The 15,761-nt window shown below is 44.0% G+C and overlaps 1 pseudogene; it reads left to right on the top strand.

Moving 5' to 3' along the window:
* The window catches only part of LOC118377824 (WW domain-containing oxidoreductase-like), a 202,841-nt pseudogene that overhangs the window by 4,257 nt on the left and 182,823 nt on the right, over positions 1 to 15,761 (top strand).

Below are 15,761 nucleotides of genomic sequence, written 5' to 3' on the forward strand. Positions count from 1 at the left end.
TCAATATCTGACGTAGGACAGCTAATCAGCTGTCCCAGTGATTATCTGAGGTGAGCTTCTCGCCTCTTCCTCCTCATGTTGGTATTCAGGATTCGGACCATGATGGACATGAGCTGCAGCTCTTCATCTCTCTGATCTAAAGGAAGGTGAGTTTATTTCTTCACCTCGTGTTGAGGTTGAAAGCTTTAACCATTTCCAACATAACACTTTTCTGGTCTGAAGGTTGATTCCTCTTCCAAGCCTTTATGCACTCTTGGTAAAAAGGGTCATTCTGTCATGCTGACAAGCTCTCTGACCTCACTCGGGGCGTGGCTAGTTACTGTACAAAGGATATCAAAAACGATTATCTCATTAGAAAACTAAAATCACATTCCTATCTTAAAATACTTTCATCATTCTTCACATTCTATTCACATCATATTGGATGAAAACTTGACAGATTAAGGGGTATCCTTTCCAAGTTACATTAATTTTCTACTTTTCCCCACTGACAATTTCCCAAATCCCCTATGTTAGAATTATTGTTCCGTTACCCACTTTTGGACTTAGAGTTTTGGGCGGGCAAAAGTGTCTGAACAAAGATATTCCTTTGGTTGCTACTAAAGAGCAGAGAGAGAGTTCTCTCCTGCTTAAATTGACTACCGAGTGTGTATGGTCGACCATCCAACACTGTCTAAATGACTATCGCCCCATAGGACTTTCATCTGTAGCCATGAAAACCTTTGAAAGGCTGGTCATGGCTCACATTAACACCATTATCCCAGACACCCTGGATCCACTCCGATTTGCATACCGCCCTAACAGATCCACAGATGACGCAATCTCTATTGTACTCCACACTGCCCTTTCCCACCTGGACAAAAGGAACACCTACGTGAGAATGCTGTTCTAATGTAAGCATTTCACCATATGGTCTACACTTGTTGTATTCAGCGCATGTGACGAATAAGGTTTGATTTGTTCATTGACTACAGCTCAGCGTTCAACACAATTGTGCCCTCCAAGCTCATCACTACGCTAAGGACCCTGGGATTAAATACCTTCTGCAACTGAATCCTGGACTTCCTGAATGGCTGCCCCCAGGTGGTGAGGGTAGGCAACAAATCATCTGCCATATTGACCCTCAACATGGGGGCCCCTCAGTGGTACCTGCTTAGTCCCCTCATATGCTCCGTGTTTACCCATGACTGCGTGAGTGCGCACGACTCACCATCATTAAGTTTGCAGACGACAACACCTTTTCCCCCTCAGGAGGCTGAAAAGATTCAGCATGGGCCCTCAGATCCTCAAAAAGTTGTACAGCTGTACCATTGAGAGTATCTTGACTGACTGCATCACTGCTTGGTATGGCAACTGTTTGGCATCTGACCGCAAGGCGCTACAGAGAGTAGTGCGTATGGCCCAGTACATCACTGGGGCCGAGTTCCCTGCCATCCAGGACCTCTATACCAGGTGGTGTCAGAGAAATGCCCTAAAAATGGTCAAAGACTCCAGACACCCAAGTCATAGAACCGATGCACCGAGTATGGAACCAACAGGCGCCTGAACATCATCTACCCCTACGCTATAAGACTTCTAAATAGTTAACCAATAGCTACCCGGAATATCTGCAATAACCTTTTTTGTACTAATTTCTCTTTTGACTCATCACATATGCAGCTGTTACTGTTTATTATCTATCCCGTTGCCTAGCCACTTTATCCCTACCTATATGTACAGTAGCAGTCAAAAGTTTGGACACACTTACTCATTCAAGGGTTTTTCTTTATTTTGACTATTTCCTACATTGTAAAATAATAGGGAAGACATCAAAACTATGAAATAACACATAAGTAATCATGTAGTAACCAAAAAAGTGTTAAACAAATTAAAATATATTTTAGATGCTTCAAAGTATCCACCCTTTGATTTGATGACAGCTTTGACTTGACTTGATGGCATGCTTCACGATGGGAACCACACTTGCGGAGATCATCCATTCACCTACTCTGCGTCTCACAAAGACACGGCGGTTGGAACCAAAAATCTCACATTTGGCCAGATTTACACCAGTCTAATGTCTGTTGCTCATGTTTCTTGGCTCAAGCAAGTCTCTTCTTCTTATTGGTGTCCTTTAGTAGTGGTTTCATTGAAGCAATTTGACCATAAAGGCCTGATTCACGCAGTCTCCTCTGAACAGTTGATGTTGAGATGTCTGTTACTTGAACTATGAAGCATTTATTTGGGCTGCAATCTGAGGTGCAGTTAACTCTAATGAACGTATCCTCTGCAGCAGAGGTAACTCTGGTCAACCTTTTCTGTGGTGGTCCTCATGAGAGCCAGATTCATCATAGCGCTTCATGGTTTTTGCAACTGCACTTGAAGAAACTTTCAAAGTTCTTGAAATTTTCCAGATTGACTTACTGTCATGTCTTAAAGTAATGATGGATTGTAATTTATCTTTGCTTATTTCATCTGTTTTTGCCATAATATGGACTTAGTCTTTTACCAAAGAGGGTTGTATTCTGTATACCACTCCTACCTTGTCACAACACAACTGATTGGAAAGAAATTCCACAAATTAACTTTTAAGAAGGCACATCTGTTAACCTGTTACTCCTACCCCCTACTTTTTCGAACATTCTGTTAAAAATCGCGCAACATTTCAGCGCCCTGCTGCTCATGCCAGGAATATAGTATATGCATATGATTAGTATGTGTGGATAGAAAACACTCAGACGTTTATAAAACTGGTTAAATCAAGGCTGTGACTATAACAGAACGTGCGTTTTATCGTAAAGCGCAGGAAAATCTGATCACTGAAAATGGAAATATATATCCATCCGCCACTTCAACCCATTGATAAAGGCGAACCACAATAAATGGGGCTGAGGTTGCAATACCTACAGCTTCCACACGATGTCAACAGTCTTGTCATTTGCCTAGGCTTTGTTTATTGGTCAAACGAAGAAGAGACCAGCCATTTGTTCAGGTCTCTGACCGGATATTTTGGTTGAGATTTACCCGGACATTATTTCCAGACGGACAGCTAAAGAATATAAATCGCCTCATGATCAATTTGATTGCTTATTAACGTGTACTAATACCTAAAGTTGCATTACAAAAGTATTTCGAAGGGTTTTGTGAAAGTTTATCGTCAACGTTTTTAATTTTAAAAAATTATGTTACGTTATAAGACGCTATTTTTTTTCGTTTATCACACAGTCTTCGATCGATATCTAGGCTATATATGGACCAATTTAATAAAAAAAAAGACCCAATAGTGATTATGGGACATCTAGGAGTGCCAACAAAGAAGATGGTCAAAGGTAATGAATGTTTTATATTTTATTTGTGCGGTTTGTGTAGCGATGACTATGCTAATTATTTTGTTTACGTCCCCTGCGGGTCTTTTGGGGTGTTACATGCTATCAGATAATAGCTTCTCATGCTTTCGCCGAAAAGCATTTTAAAAATCTGACTTGTTGCCTGGATTCACAACGAGTGTAGCTTTAATTCAATACCCTGCATGTGTATTTTAATGAACGTTTGAGTTTTAACTAGTACTATTAGCATTTAGCGTAGCGCATTTTGCATTTCCAGATGTCTAGATGGGACGCCTGCGTGTCAGGTAGGAGCAAGAGGTTAACCTCTCTATGGTATGTGGGACGCTAGCGTCCCACCTGGCCAACATCCAGTGAGATTGCAGAGCGCCAAATTCAAATACAGAAATACTCATTATCAAAATTAAGAAAAGATACAACTATTTTCCATAGGTTTAAAGATGAACTTCTTGTGATTCCAACCACAGTGTCAGATTTAAAAAATACTTTACGGTGAAAGCATACCTTACAATTATTTGAGAACATACCCCAGCAGACAAATCATTACAAACAGTAAGCAGCCAAGTAGAAGAGTTACACAAGTCAGAAATAGAGATAAAATAATCACTTACCTTTGATGATCTTCATATGGTTGCACTCAGAAGACATTAATTTATTCAGTAAATGTTCCTTTTGTTCGATAAAGTTTCTCTTTAGATCCGAAAACCTCAGTTTTGTTCGCACGTTTTCTTCAGAAATCCACAGGCTCAAACGCAGTCACAACAGGCAGACAAAAAAATCCAAGTTGTATCCGTAAAGTTTATAGAAACATGTCTAACGATGCTTATATTCAATCCTCAGGTTGTTTTTATATTTCAACCGGACAATAACGTCGTCAATATAAAAGGTAAACACGAAAGGCACTCTTTCGGTCTAGCGCATGAAAAAGCTCTGTGACACGGCAGGGTCCACTCATTCAGACTGCTCTTACTCCCTCATTCTTCAGAATACAAGCCTGAAACAATTTCTAAAGACTCTTGACATCTAGTGGAAGGCATAGGAACTGCAATTTGAGTCCTAAGTCAATGGATACTGTAATGGCATTGAAAAGAAAACTAAAAAAAAAAACATCCTACTTCCTGAATGGATTTTTCTCAGGTGTTTGCCTGCCAAATCAGTTCTGTTATACTCTCAGACACAATCTTAACAGTTTTGGAAACTTTAGAGTGTTTTCCATCCAAATCTACCAATTATATGCATATCTTCTGGGCCTGAGTAGAAGGCAGTTTAATTTGGGCACGCTTTTCATCCAAAATTCTGGTCCCTACCCTTGAGAAGTTAATTAAATTGCATTACAGGTGACCACGTCATGAAGCTGGTTGAGAGAATGCCAAGGGTGTGCAAAGCTGTCATCAAGTCAAAGGGTGGCTACTTTGAAGAATCTCAAATAAAAAAAATATTTTGATTTGTTCAACACTTTTTTGGTTACTTCATGATTCCATATTCGGCAATGTAGAAAATAGTAAAAAATAAAGAAAAACCCTTGAATGAGTAGGTGTGTCCAAACGTTTGACTGGTACTGTACATAAGTACCTCAATTACCTCAATCATTATGTCAATCATAAATGACCTCAATCATAAACTAGGTATTGACTTGTACCTTTTGTATATAGCCAAGTTATCCTTACTCATTGTGTATTGTATTTGTATTTATTAAGGATCCCCATGTAGCAGCTACTCTTTCTGGGGACCAGCAACATTAAGGCAGTTATGTACAATTAAAAATATTACATAACATTACATTTCATAACACATTTCACAACACTTTAAGTGTGTATTTATTCCTTGTTATTTTGTTCTACTTATTCCTTGTTATTATTTTTTATATTCTTCAACGTTTGTTTTTCTTTGTCTCAGCATTATTGGGAATGACCCGTGAGTTAGCAGTTCACTGTTAGTCTCCACCTGTTGTTTACGAAGCATGTGACAAATACAATTTGATTTGAACAGTTAAGACAGGTAAACTGCCTTTCCAAGGTGACTGTGGAGTTCCCAGGCTGCAGCAGCAGCCAATGTTTCCTGGTGACACAGAGGAACAGAGGCCAGGGCTCTGAACTTCATGCTTTATTAAACAGAGAGGAACACTGCCTCCTTATTTTTCCACCAACCTGTTCTCTGGCTCTGTTATAAAAGTTTGAATTTAAGGCTTGACTCCAAGACAGCGACACCGGTTACATTTCAGGCAGTGGATTTGGAGTTGAATCTAAAGACGACTTCTTCATTTGTGTTTAACAACTCTGGGTTCATACTTTTCTAAAGATATATAGAAAGTACAGTATGTAGTATTTATGAAGTGTATGATTTGCATACGTAGGCATTCGGTAGTTAGTGAGGAGTGAGTGTGACTCTCAGTAATGAACCCTGTGTGCGTGCATGTATGTGTGCGTGTGTGTTTGGAGGCCTGAAGGTGAACGTTCACTCCAGTCCTCTCTAACAGCGTTATGGGGAAGACTCATTAGAGCCAGGGATAACAATTCACACATTAATTTTCCAGCATCCAGTTTTTAATTAATCCAGCAGGCAGTCTTAAACACAGGGTACACAAACTGCCCTGGGCCTCATAATGAATTCTAATGGAAGAAATTAAAAATTGGTGGGGTGTGTTTGGATTGTTCGACTGTGTTACTGTGGTTTCGAGCCCGCTGGAGCGACGCTGTCACCGACAAGGATCTCTCACCGCTCAGGCCGACACGGCAATCTTCACTTGCTCACACAGCACACACACACACAAGAAGGGGAGGCCCGAAAGACACATTCCCAGATGCGATGTGTATGTGTATATAGTGAGTTTGATTGTATGGAAGTGTGTGAGTGTATGTGTGAGTATGTATTATATTTTTTCTCTCTCTCTGAGGTTGATATGATGACTATTCAAGGTGTTGGTTCTTTCTGTTGGCTGGTGTCGAAATGTATTCATTATCTATCAGTCAGACCATGGGGGAGTAAGAGAGGAAGCCCTCTATACCGTATCACTACTACTGTATAGAGGGTCACTAATACCCTGTCAGATCACTCATACCCTGTCACTGTCTTGTCTCTGTCTTGGCCTACTGAGGCCTAGCAGCTGCACGCAGAAATATCACCCCTCTCTCCTTCCCTCCTTTCCTTCCCTCCTCTCTTTCCCTCTCTGCTCCTTTCCCTCTCCACCACTGTTCCCCTTTCCCCAGATCTCTGTTTACAGTATGGAGAATAGGCCCAGTGCCTATATCTTGTAATAATGGCCCTCAATGTATCATTGCACTGTATGTCCCTCTCCTCTCCCCGTAGGCCATTCCACATCCTGATATGTAATGCAGCAGTGTGTACACAGCCCTGGCATCTGACGGAAGATGGCCTGGCAGATCTGCCATCAAGGTCACTTCCTGTTGGTGCAGTGTCTACAGGAAGTGCTGCGATGCTCTGCCCCAGCCCGTGTGGTGGTGGTGTCCTCTGAGCATTCACTGACTAAAAAAATATTATTTTACATTTTGGACATTTTTTTCAGTCCCACAAAAAAACGCAACAAAGCACCTATGCCATGCACTCACTGTCACTCAGAAACTTATTCCAGTATCTGCCTGCCAGCTGAAAATCTGTCGGCTACCTGCCCCTCCCCCTCTGAAGCATAGGCTACTGTAGCATACAGGCGTCCTTTCTAACAGTTGCCAGAGATGAAGGAAACCGCTCAGGGATTTCACCTTGAGGCAAATGGTGACTAAAACAGTTACAGAGTTTAATGGCTGTGATATGAGAATATTAAGGGTTGATTAACAACATTGTAGTTACCCCACAATACTAACTTAAATGGCAGAGTGAAAAGAATGAAGCCTGTACAGAATATATACAATATAATATTCCAAAACATGCATCCTGTTTGGAACAAGGCACTTAAGCAATACTGCAAAAAAATTGGCAAAGAAATGAACTTTTTTTCCTGAATACAAGGTGTTATGTTCTGTAAGGTGTTATGTTCTGTAAGGTGTTATGTTCTGTAAGGTGTTATGTTCTGTAAGGTGTTATGTTCTGTAAGGTGTTATGTTCTGTAAGGTGTTATGTTCTGTAAGGTGTTATGTTCTGTAAGGTGTTATGTTCTGTAAGGTGTTATGTTCTGTAAGGTGTTATGTTCTGTAAGGTGTTATGTTCTGTAAGGTGTTATGTTCTGTAAGGTGTTATGTTCTGTAAGGTGTTATGTTCTGTAAGGTGTTATGTTCTGTAAGGTGTTATGTTCTGTAAGGTGTTATGTTCTGTAAGGTGTTATGTTCTGTAAGGTGTTATGTTCTGTAAGGTTTTATGTTCTGTAAGGTGTTATGTTCTGTAAGGTGTTATGTTCTGTAAGGTGTTATGTTCTGTAAGGTGTTATGTTCTGTAAGGTGTTATGTTCTGTAAGGTGTTATGTTCTGTAAGGTTTTATGTTCTGTAAGGTGTTATGTTCTGTAAGGTGTTATGTTCTGTAAGGTGTTATGTTCTGTAAGGTGTTATGTTCTGTAAGGTGTTATGTTCTGTAAGGTGTTATGTTCTGTAAGGTGTTATGTTCGGGAGAAATCCAGTACAACACATGACTGAGTACCACTCTTCATATTTTGAAGCATGGAGGTGGCTGCATCATGTTTTGGGTATGCTTTGCTTTGCACACAAGAGTGTGCAATAAAAATCTCAAATATAAAATATATTTTGATTTGTTAAACACGTTTTTGGTTACTACATGATTCCACATATGTTATTTCATAGTTTTGATGTCTTCACTATTTTTCAACAATGTATAAAATAGTAAAAATAAAGAAAAACCCTTGAATGGTGTTAAAAAAATGGACCGGTAGTGTAAATCAGCTTAAAATATATGGGAAGACTTGAAAATGGCTGTCTAATCAACAGTCAGCTTGGCAGCTTTTAAGAATTCTAAAATGAATAACAGGAAAATATTGTACAATCCAGGTGTGGAAAGTTCTTAGAGACTTATCCAGAAACACACAGCTGTAATCACATCCAAAGGTGTATATATAACTCAGGAGTGTGAATACTTATGTTAATGAGATATGTCTCTATTTCATTTTCAAGACATTTGAAAACCTAAAAACACGTTGTCCCATTATTATGATGTGGTATTGCATGTACATGTGTGAGAAAGACATATATTTAATCCACTCTGAATTCAGGCTGTAACACAACAAAATGTGGAGTAAGTCAAGGGATATGAATACTTTCTGAAGGCCCTGTACATCTCCTTTTATCATCAATGTGTCTAACATGTCCAGGCCTTCCTCTCTGACCCCCTGACTCTAACTCTCACCCGCTCTCTCCTCTCTCTCGGTCTCTCTCTCTCGCCTTCATCAAGCATGTCCGTATGTGTACGGTGATCCCCGGCTGCTACAGTATGCTGTCCCGTGTGTATCCGAGGCAGTCAGTGTGCATGGGACACATTGATCCTGGCTACAGTCAGTCAGTCAGCTAGTCAGCCAATCGCAATGATTGATTAGCCCCTAGCTCAGAGGGACTGGACGTATAGGCAGAGTTATTCTTGCAGATCAAACAGCAGTCATAGTACAGCCCTGCTCCGCTAGACATAATGTAGTGTAGTAGAGGCTGACGTGCATGAGAGGAGAGCAGTAGACTCATTGACAAGAGGTCAGCCCCCATACACTGACAGGGAGTGAGGAGAGTGAAGTGTGGTTTGAATGAAAAAAAGTGAAAACGATATGATTGATACAGGACCTATGAAGTTACAATTAGACCAGGCACTTTCCCCTCAAACCTGTTTCTCCTCTTTCCATCCCTCTGATCTCCCCTTCTCCTCCTCTTTCCATCCCTCTGATCTCCCCTTCTCCTCCTCTTTCCATCCCTCTGATCTCCCCTTCTCCTCCTCTTTCCATCCCTCTGATCTCCCCTTCTCCTCCTCTTTCCATTCCTCTGATCTCCCCTTCTCCTCCTCTTTCCATCCCTCTGATCTCCCCTTCTCCTCCTCTTTCCATCCCTCTGATCTCCCCTTCTCCTCCTCTTTCCATCCCTCTGATCTCCCCTTCTCCTCCTCTTTCCATCCCTCTGATCTCCCCTTCTCCTCCTCTTTCCATCCCTCTGATCTCCCCCTCCTTCTCCATCCCTCTTTCCATCCCTCTGATCTCCCCTTCTCCTCCTCTTTCCATCCCTCTGATCTCCCCTTCTCCTCCTCTTTCCATCCCTCTGATCCCCTTCTCCTCCTCTTTCCATCCCTCTGATCTCCCCTTCTCCTCCTCTTTCCATCCCTCTGATCTCCCCTTCTCCTCCTCTTTCCATCCCTCTGATCTCCCCTTCTCCTCCTCTTTCCATTCCTCTGATCTCCCCTTCTCCTCCTCTTTCCATCCCTCTGATCTCCCCTTCTCCTCCTCTTTCCATCCCTCTGATCTCCCCTTCTCCTCCTCTTTCCATCCCTCTGATCTCCCCTTCTCCTCCTCTTTCCATCCCTCTGATCTCCCCTTCTCCTCCTCTTTCCATCCCTCTGATCTCCCCTCCTCCTCTTTCCATCCCTCTGATCTCCCCTTCTCCTCCTCCTCTTTCCATCCTCTGATCTCCCCTTCTCCTCCTCTTTCCATTCCTCTGATCTCCCCTTCTCCTCCTCTTTCCATCCCTCTGATCTCCCCTTCTCCTCCTCTTTCCATCCCTCTGATCTCCCCTTCTCCTCCTCTTTCCATCCCTCTGATCTCCCCTTCTCCTCCTCTTTCCATCCCTCTGATCTCCCCTTCTCCTCCTCTTTCCATTCCTCTGATCTCCCCTTCTCCCCCTCTTTCCATCCCTCTGATCTCCCCTTCTCCTCCTCTTTCTCCCCTCTCCCCTCCTCCTCTTTCCATCCCTCTGATCTCCCCTTCTCCTCCTCTTTCCATTCCTCTGATCTCCCCTTCTCCTCCTCTTTCCATCCCTCTGATCTCCCCTTCTCCTCCTCTTTCCATCCCTCTGATCTCCCCTTCTCCTCCTCTTTCCATCCCTCTGATCTCCCCTTCTCCTCCTCTTTCCATTCCTCTGATCTCCCCTTCTCCTCCTCTTTCCATCCCTCTGATCTCCCCTTCTCCTCCTCTTTTCATCCCTCTGATCTCCCCTTCTCCTCCTCTTTCCTTCCCTCTGATCTCCCCTTCTCCTCCTCTTTTCATCCCTCTGATCTCCCCTTCTCCTCCTCTTTCCATCCCTCTGATCTCCCCTTCTCCTCCTCTTTCCATCCCTCTGATCTCCCCTTCTCCTCCTCTTTCCATCCCTCTGATCTCCCCTTCTCCTCCTCTTTTCATCCCTCCGATCTCCCCTTCTCCCCCTCTTTCCATTCCTCTGATCTCCCCTTCTCCTCCTCTTTCCATCCCTCTGATCTCCCCTTCTCCTCCTCTTTCCATCCCTCTGATCTCCCCTTCTCCTCCTCTTTCCATCCCTCTGATCTCCCCTTCTCCTCCTCTTTCCATCCCTCTGATCTCCCCTTCTCCTCCTCTTTCCATCCCTCTGATCTCCCCTTCTCTCCCCTCTTTCCATTCCTCTGATCTCCCCTTCTCCTCCTCTTTCCATCCCTCTGATCTCCCCTTCTCCTCCTCTTTCCATCCCTCTCTCCCCTTTCCATCCATTCCTCTGATCTCCCCTTCTCCTCCTCTTTCCATTCCTCTGATCTCCCCTTCTCCTCCTCTTTCCATCCCTCTGATCTCCCCTTCTCCTCCTCTTTCCATCCCTCTGATCTCCCCTTCTCCTCCTCTTTCCATTCCTCTGATCTCCCCTTCTCCTCCTCTTTCCATCCCTCTGATCTCCCCTTCTCCTCCTCTTTCCATCCCTCTGATCTCCCCTTCTCCTCCTCTTTCCATCCCTCTGATCTCCCCTTCTCCTCCTCTTTCCATCCCTCTGATCTCCCCTTCTCCTCCTCTTTCCATCCCTCTGATCTCCCCTTCTCCTCCTCTTTCCATCCCTCTGATCTCCCCTTCTCCTCCTCTTTCCATCCCTCTGATCTCCCCTTCTCCTCCTCTTTCCATTCCTCTGATCTCCCCTTCTCCTCCTCTTTCCATCCCTCTGATCTCCCCTTCTCCTCCTCTTTCCATTCCTCTGATCTCCCCTTCTCCTCCTTTTTTCGCTCCCCTTCTACCTATTTCCCCATATCTTTGTCTCTCCTCATCCATCCCCTCCTCTACCCCTCCCTTCCTGTGCTTCCTCCTCTCCCATCCCTAATCAATGGTGCCTAACCCCTTCAAAGAGGGCTTAGCAGGCACAGAGAGCGTCAGATACACACTGGTCCTAGAAGAGGGGATAGAGACAATATCTGATATTACATCTGCCATTCTGCCCGCTCCATTCCACACCTATATTGCATTCGTTGAAGTCGCTTACTTTTCGGATTGTGTGTTATTTGCTATGACTTCCTGGTTATTTCACTTAGCCTCTCTCTCACAGGCTCCCAGACTGACCCCTGACCCGGTAGTGGATTATGCTCCCTAAGCCCCCTGGTGTAATGAAAAGCTGTGACCTACAGCATATAGCAGACAAGGTGGGAGGGATGAAAAGATGGAGAGACAGAAAGGGAGAGGGATGGAGACAGAGGAGGAGGGATGAGGGAAAAGGCTGTAAACTGTATCACCCCCCAACACCAGGGCCTGCAGTGTAATTGGCACAATACTAATAGGTGAACTATCTCTTACTGCCTAATACCTGCAGGTGCAAGTTAAAACCGAGCATATTGTATTATCAAACATCAACAAACTTGCTTTGAGAGAAACATTTGCATATTTCACTCAGCCAATTGATTTATCAACCCCACCACGTGCTAAAGCAGCTTCCTCACATGAAATATAAAGCCTGCAGATGTTGTAATTTAGCCAAGCAAGGATGTAGCCGAGACGGGACGGTAAACAAACGCCAAGCAGGCAGCTTGTAAAATCACAACAAGGAAACCAGGTGACATGTTGATTGGTGGTTTTCTAATGACTGGATTAAGATGTACACACACACGCACGCACACGCACACACGCACGCACGCACGCACGCACGCACGCACGCACACACGCACGCACGCACACACACACACACACTTTGAGGGAGAAGGAGGGAGTGTGTTTGACTGCGGTGCGTCTCTGTGTTATTGTGTCTGTATAATAACCTAGCGAGCGGTGTAATGTTCAAGGGCCTTGTCAAACATCTGGGCATTAACTGCTCTGTCGCAGGCAATTAAAGAACATCATATCACACCCTGGATTTGTATTCAGCCAGGACCACGCTGCTATAAAGACTCTACAGAATGTATTCACACACATGCATACACACTTAAATGTTTTACTTAAATGTGTATTGCCAATGGAGACCAACTCATGTGTACTTTCAATAAAGTTATCCTTGACTGGACTTTTCCTGTCAAATGTAGACTTTTCTACACTGAACAAAAATATAAACGCAATATTCAACATTTTCAAAAGTTTTACTGGTTACAGTTCATATAAGTAAATCAGTCAATTAAAAAACATGAATTAGGCCCTAATCTATGGATTTCACATGAATACAGATATGCATCTGTTGTTCACAGATACCTTAAAAAAAGGTAGGGATGTGGATCAGAACACCAGTCAGTATCTGGTGTGACCACCATTTGCCTCATGCAGCACAACACATCTCCTTCACATAGAGTTGATCAGGTTGTTGATTGTGTCCTGTGGAATGTTGTCCCACTCCTCTTCAATGTCTGTGCGAAGTCGCTGAATATTGGCGGGAAGTGGAACACGATGTCGTACACCTCCGTCCAGAGCATCCCAAACGTGCTCAATGGGTGACATGTCCGGTGAGTATGCAGGACATGGAAGAACTGGGACATGTTCAGCATCCGGGAATTGTGTACAGATCCTTTGCCACATGGGGCCGTGCATTATCGTTCTGTAATGTGAGGTGATGGTGGCGGATGAATGTCAGGACAATGGGGCTCAGGATCTCATCACGGCATATCTGTGAATTCATATTGCCATCAATAAAATGTAATTGTGTTGGTTGTCCGTAGCTTATGCCTGCCCATACCATAACCCTGCCGCCACCCTGGGGCATTCTGTTCACAACGTTGACATCAGCAAACCTAGACAACGTTGAAACCGGGATTCATCTGTGAAGAGCACACTTCTCCAGCATGCCAGTGGCCATCGAAGGTGAGCAATTGACCACTGATGTCAGGTCAACCCTGGTGAGGACCACAAGCATGTAGATGAGCTTCCCTGAGATGGTTTCTGACAGTTTGTGCAGAAATTCTTTAGTTGTGCAAACCCACAGTTTTATCAGCTGTCCGGGTGGCTGGTCTCAGATGACCACGCAGGGGAAGAAGCTGGATGTGGAGGTCCTGGGCTGGCGAGGTTATACGTGGTCTGTGGTTGTGAGGTCAGTTGGACGTACTGCCAAATTCTCTATAATGACATTGGATGAGGCTTATGGTAGAGAAATTAACATTCAATTCTCTGGCAACAGCTCTGGTGGACATTCTTGCAGTCATCATGCCAATTGCACTTTCCCTCTAAACTCGAGACATTTGTGGCATTGTGTTGTGTGACAAAACTGCACATTTTAGAGTGGCCTTTTATTGTCCCCAGCACAAGTGCACCTGTGTAATGATCATGCTGTTTTATTCAGCTTCTTGATATGCCACACCTGTCAGGTGGATGTATTATCGTGGTAAAGGAGAAATGCTCACTAACAGGGATGGAAACACATTTGTGCACAACATTTGATATAAATAAGCTTTTTGTACGTATGAAACACTTCTGGGATATTTTCTTTCAGCTCATGAAAAATGGAACCAACACTTTACATGTTGTGTTAATATTTTTTGTTCAGTGTGGTTAAACAAAGTTAATCTTGGTTCCTCCCTCTCCCAGGTTTACAGACCTGATGGACCAGTCTGGTAAGGTGAACCTGGCTGTGTTGTCTCCTCCCAGACTACTGGTCCATGCTGGCCAACAACCGGGCCAAGCTGTGCAACGTCCTGTTCTCCAACGAGCTCCACCGACGCCTCGCGCCCCACTGTGTCACTGCCAACGCAGTGCACCCTGGGAACTTGATGTACACGGCCATCCATCGTACATCGTTCTTCACCCTGGCTTGCCCATTCACCAAGTCTACGGTAAGGAAGCGGATAATTAAGACTTCTGGTGTTAGAAAGATGGCCTGTCACTATGTGGGCTAAACTAGATATGAGTGAGTTATTTGTGTCATTTAATAGATGGCTTCTTGGTTATTGAGTCAGTTTGCTTTATGGCTACTGGAACTGACTGGCTGTTTTGGAGAGTGGGAATAGATGCTACTGTTCATGGTTCTCATACTTTATTCTGGAGTCTCAACTGTCCCTCATTATTCCAAATATTAGTCTTGGCATCTATCTGCGAGAGGAGGAGAGAGGGAAGGATGGAGGAGAGGAAAAGGAAGGAGCAGATCTCTGGAGCAGTCAGGGTTCAGGGAGAGAGTGTGACTCACAGAGATGACGAGAGAAGGAGATATTCACTGGCTTGTTTTTCCTCTTTTCCTCTTCGTCCTGTCTTTGTTAGTTTAGCTCTGAGAGTGTGTCCTCTCTTCTCCCCGTGAGGCTACATATCCTAAACCGTTACTGCTCGGAGACTATAGTGTTACGGTATAGTGCAGCTACTACTCTCTTTTCATACCGTGCTCACATATGGCTTTCCAATCACAGATGTTTTATCCATGACCAGCTCCCGTGTGGAGAATGTATGCTCAACATTATAGGTTATAACAGCAGAATTGACACCCCCCAGTATATCCTCCCTCTTTATAGATCCTATCTCCATATGTTCTATTACAACTCAGTCTCAGTGCATGCCTTTCTCTCTGTAATGTTGATATGCACACAGGTGATTTTAAATGGAAACAATGCATGTACTTACATACTTTTGACTTATTACTGGCATAGATATTTACAATGTCATTACTATGGTGTATGTGAACTATAACATGTACCACTGTGATTTATCATCAACTACCCTGCAGGCCAAACACACACACACTCCTGCTCTTCAAGACTTCTCTACTAATTCTGCTACGCTTGACTGTAGGCCACATGCTGCTGTTATATAGACTTCAGTTTGTACTGTTACATCACTGCTATAGCCCCTCTAGTGTTTTCACTGCAGGCACGATGGGATGTGGACAGAAGCAGTGTTTTAGTGAATTGTGGTTGTGATGAATGGTGTTCGATAGGCAGAGGGAGTCAGGCAGCGGGAGTCAGGCAGAGGGAGTCAGGCAGCGGGAGTCAGGCAGAGGGAGTCAGGCAGAGGGAGTCAGGCAGAGGGAGTCAGGCAGAGGGAGTCAGGCACAGAGAGTCAGGCAGAGGGAGTCAGGCAGAGGGAGTCAGGCACAGGGAGTCAGGCAGCGGGAGTCAGGCAGAGGGAGTCAGGCAGAGGGAGTCAGGCAGAGGGAGTCAGGCAGAGGGAGTCAGGCAGCGGGAGTCAGGCAGAG

Source organism: Oncorhynchus keta, chromosome 22, assembly GCF_023373465.1.
Source record: "Oncorhynchus keta strain PuntledgeMale-10-30-2019 chromosome 22, Oket_V2, whole genome shotgun sequence".
NCBI classification, from domain to species: domain Eukaryota; kingdom Metazoa; phylum Chordata; class Actinopteri; order Salmoniformes; family Salmonidae; genus Oncorhynchus; species Oncorhynchus keta.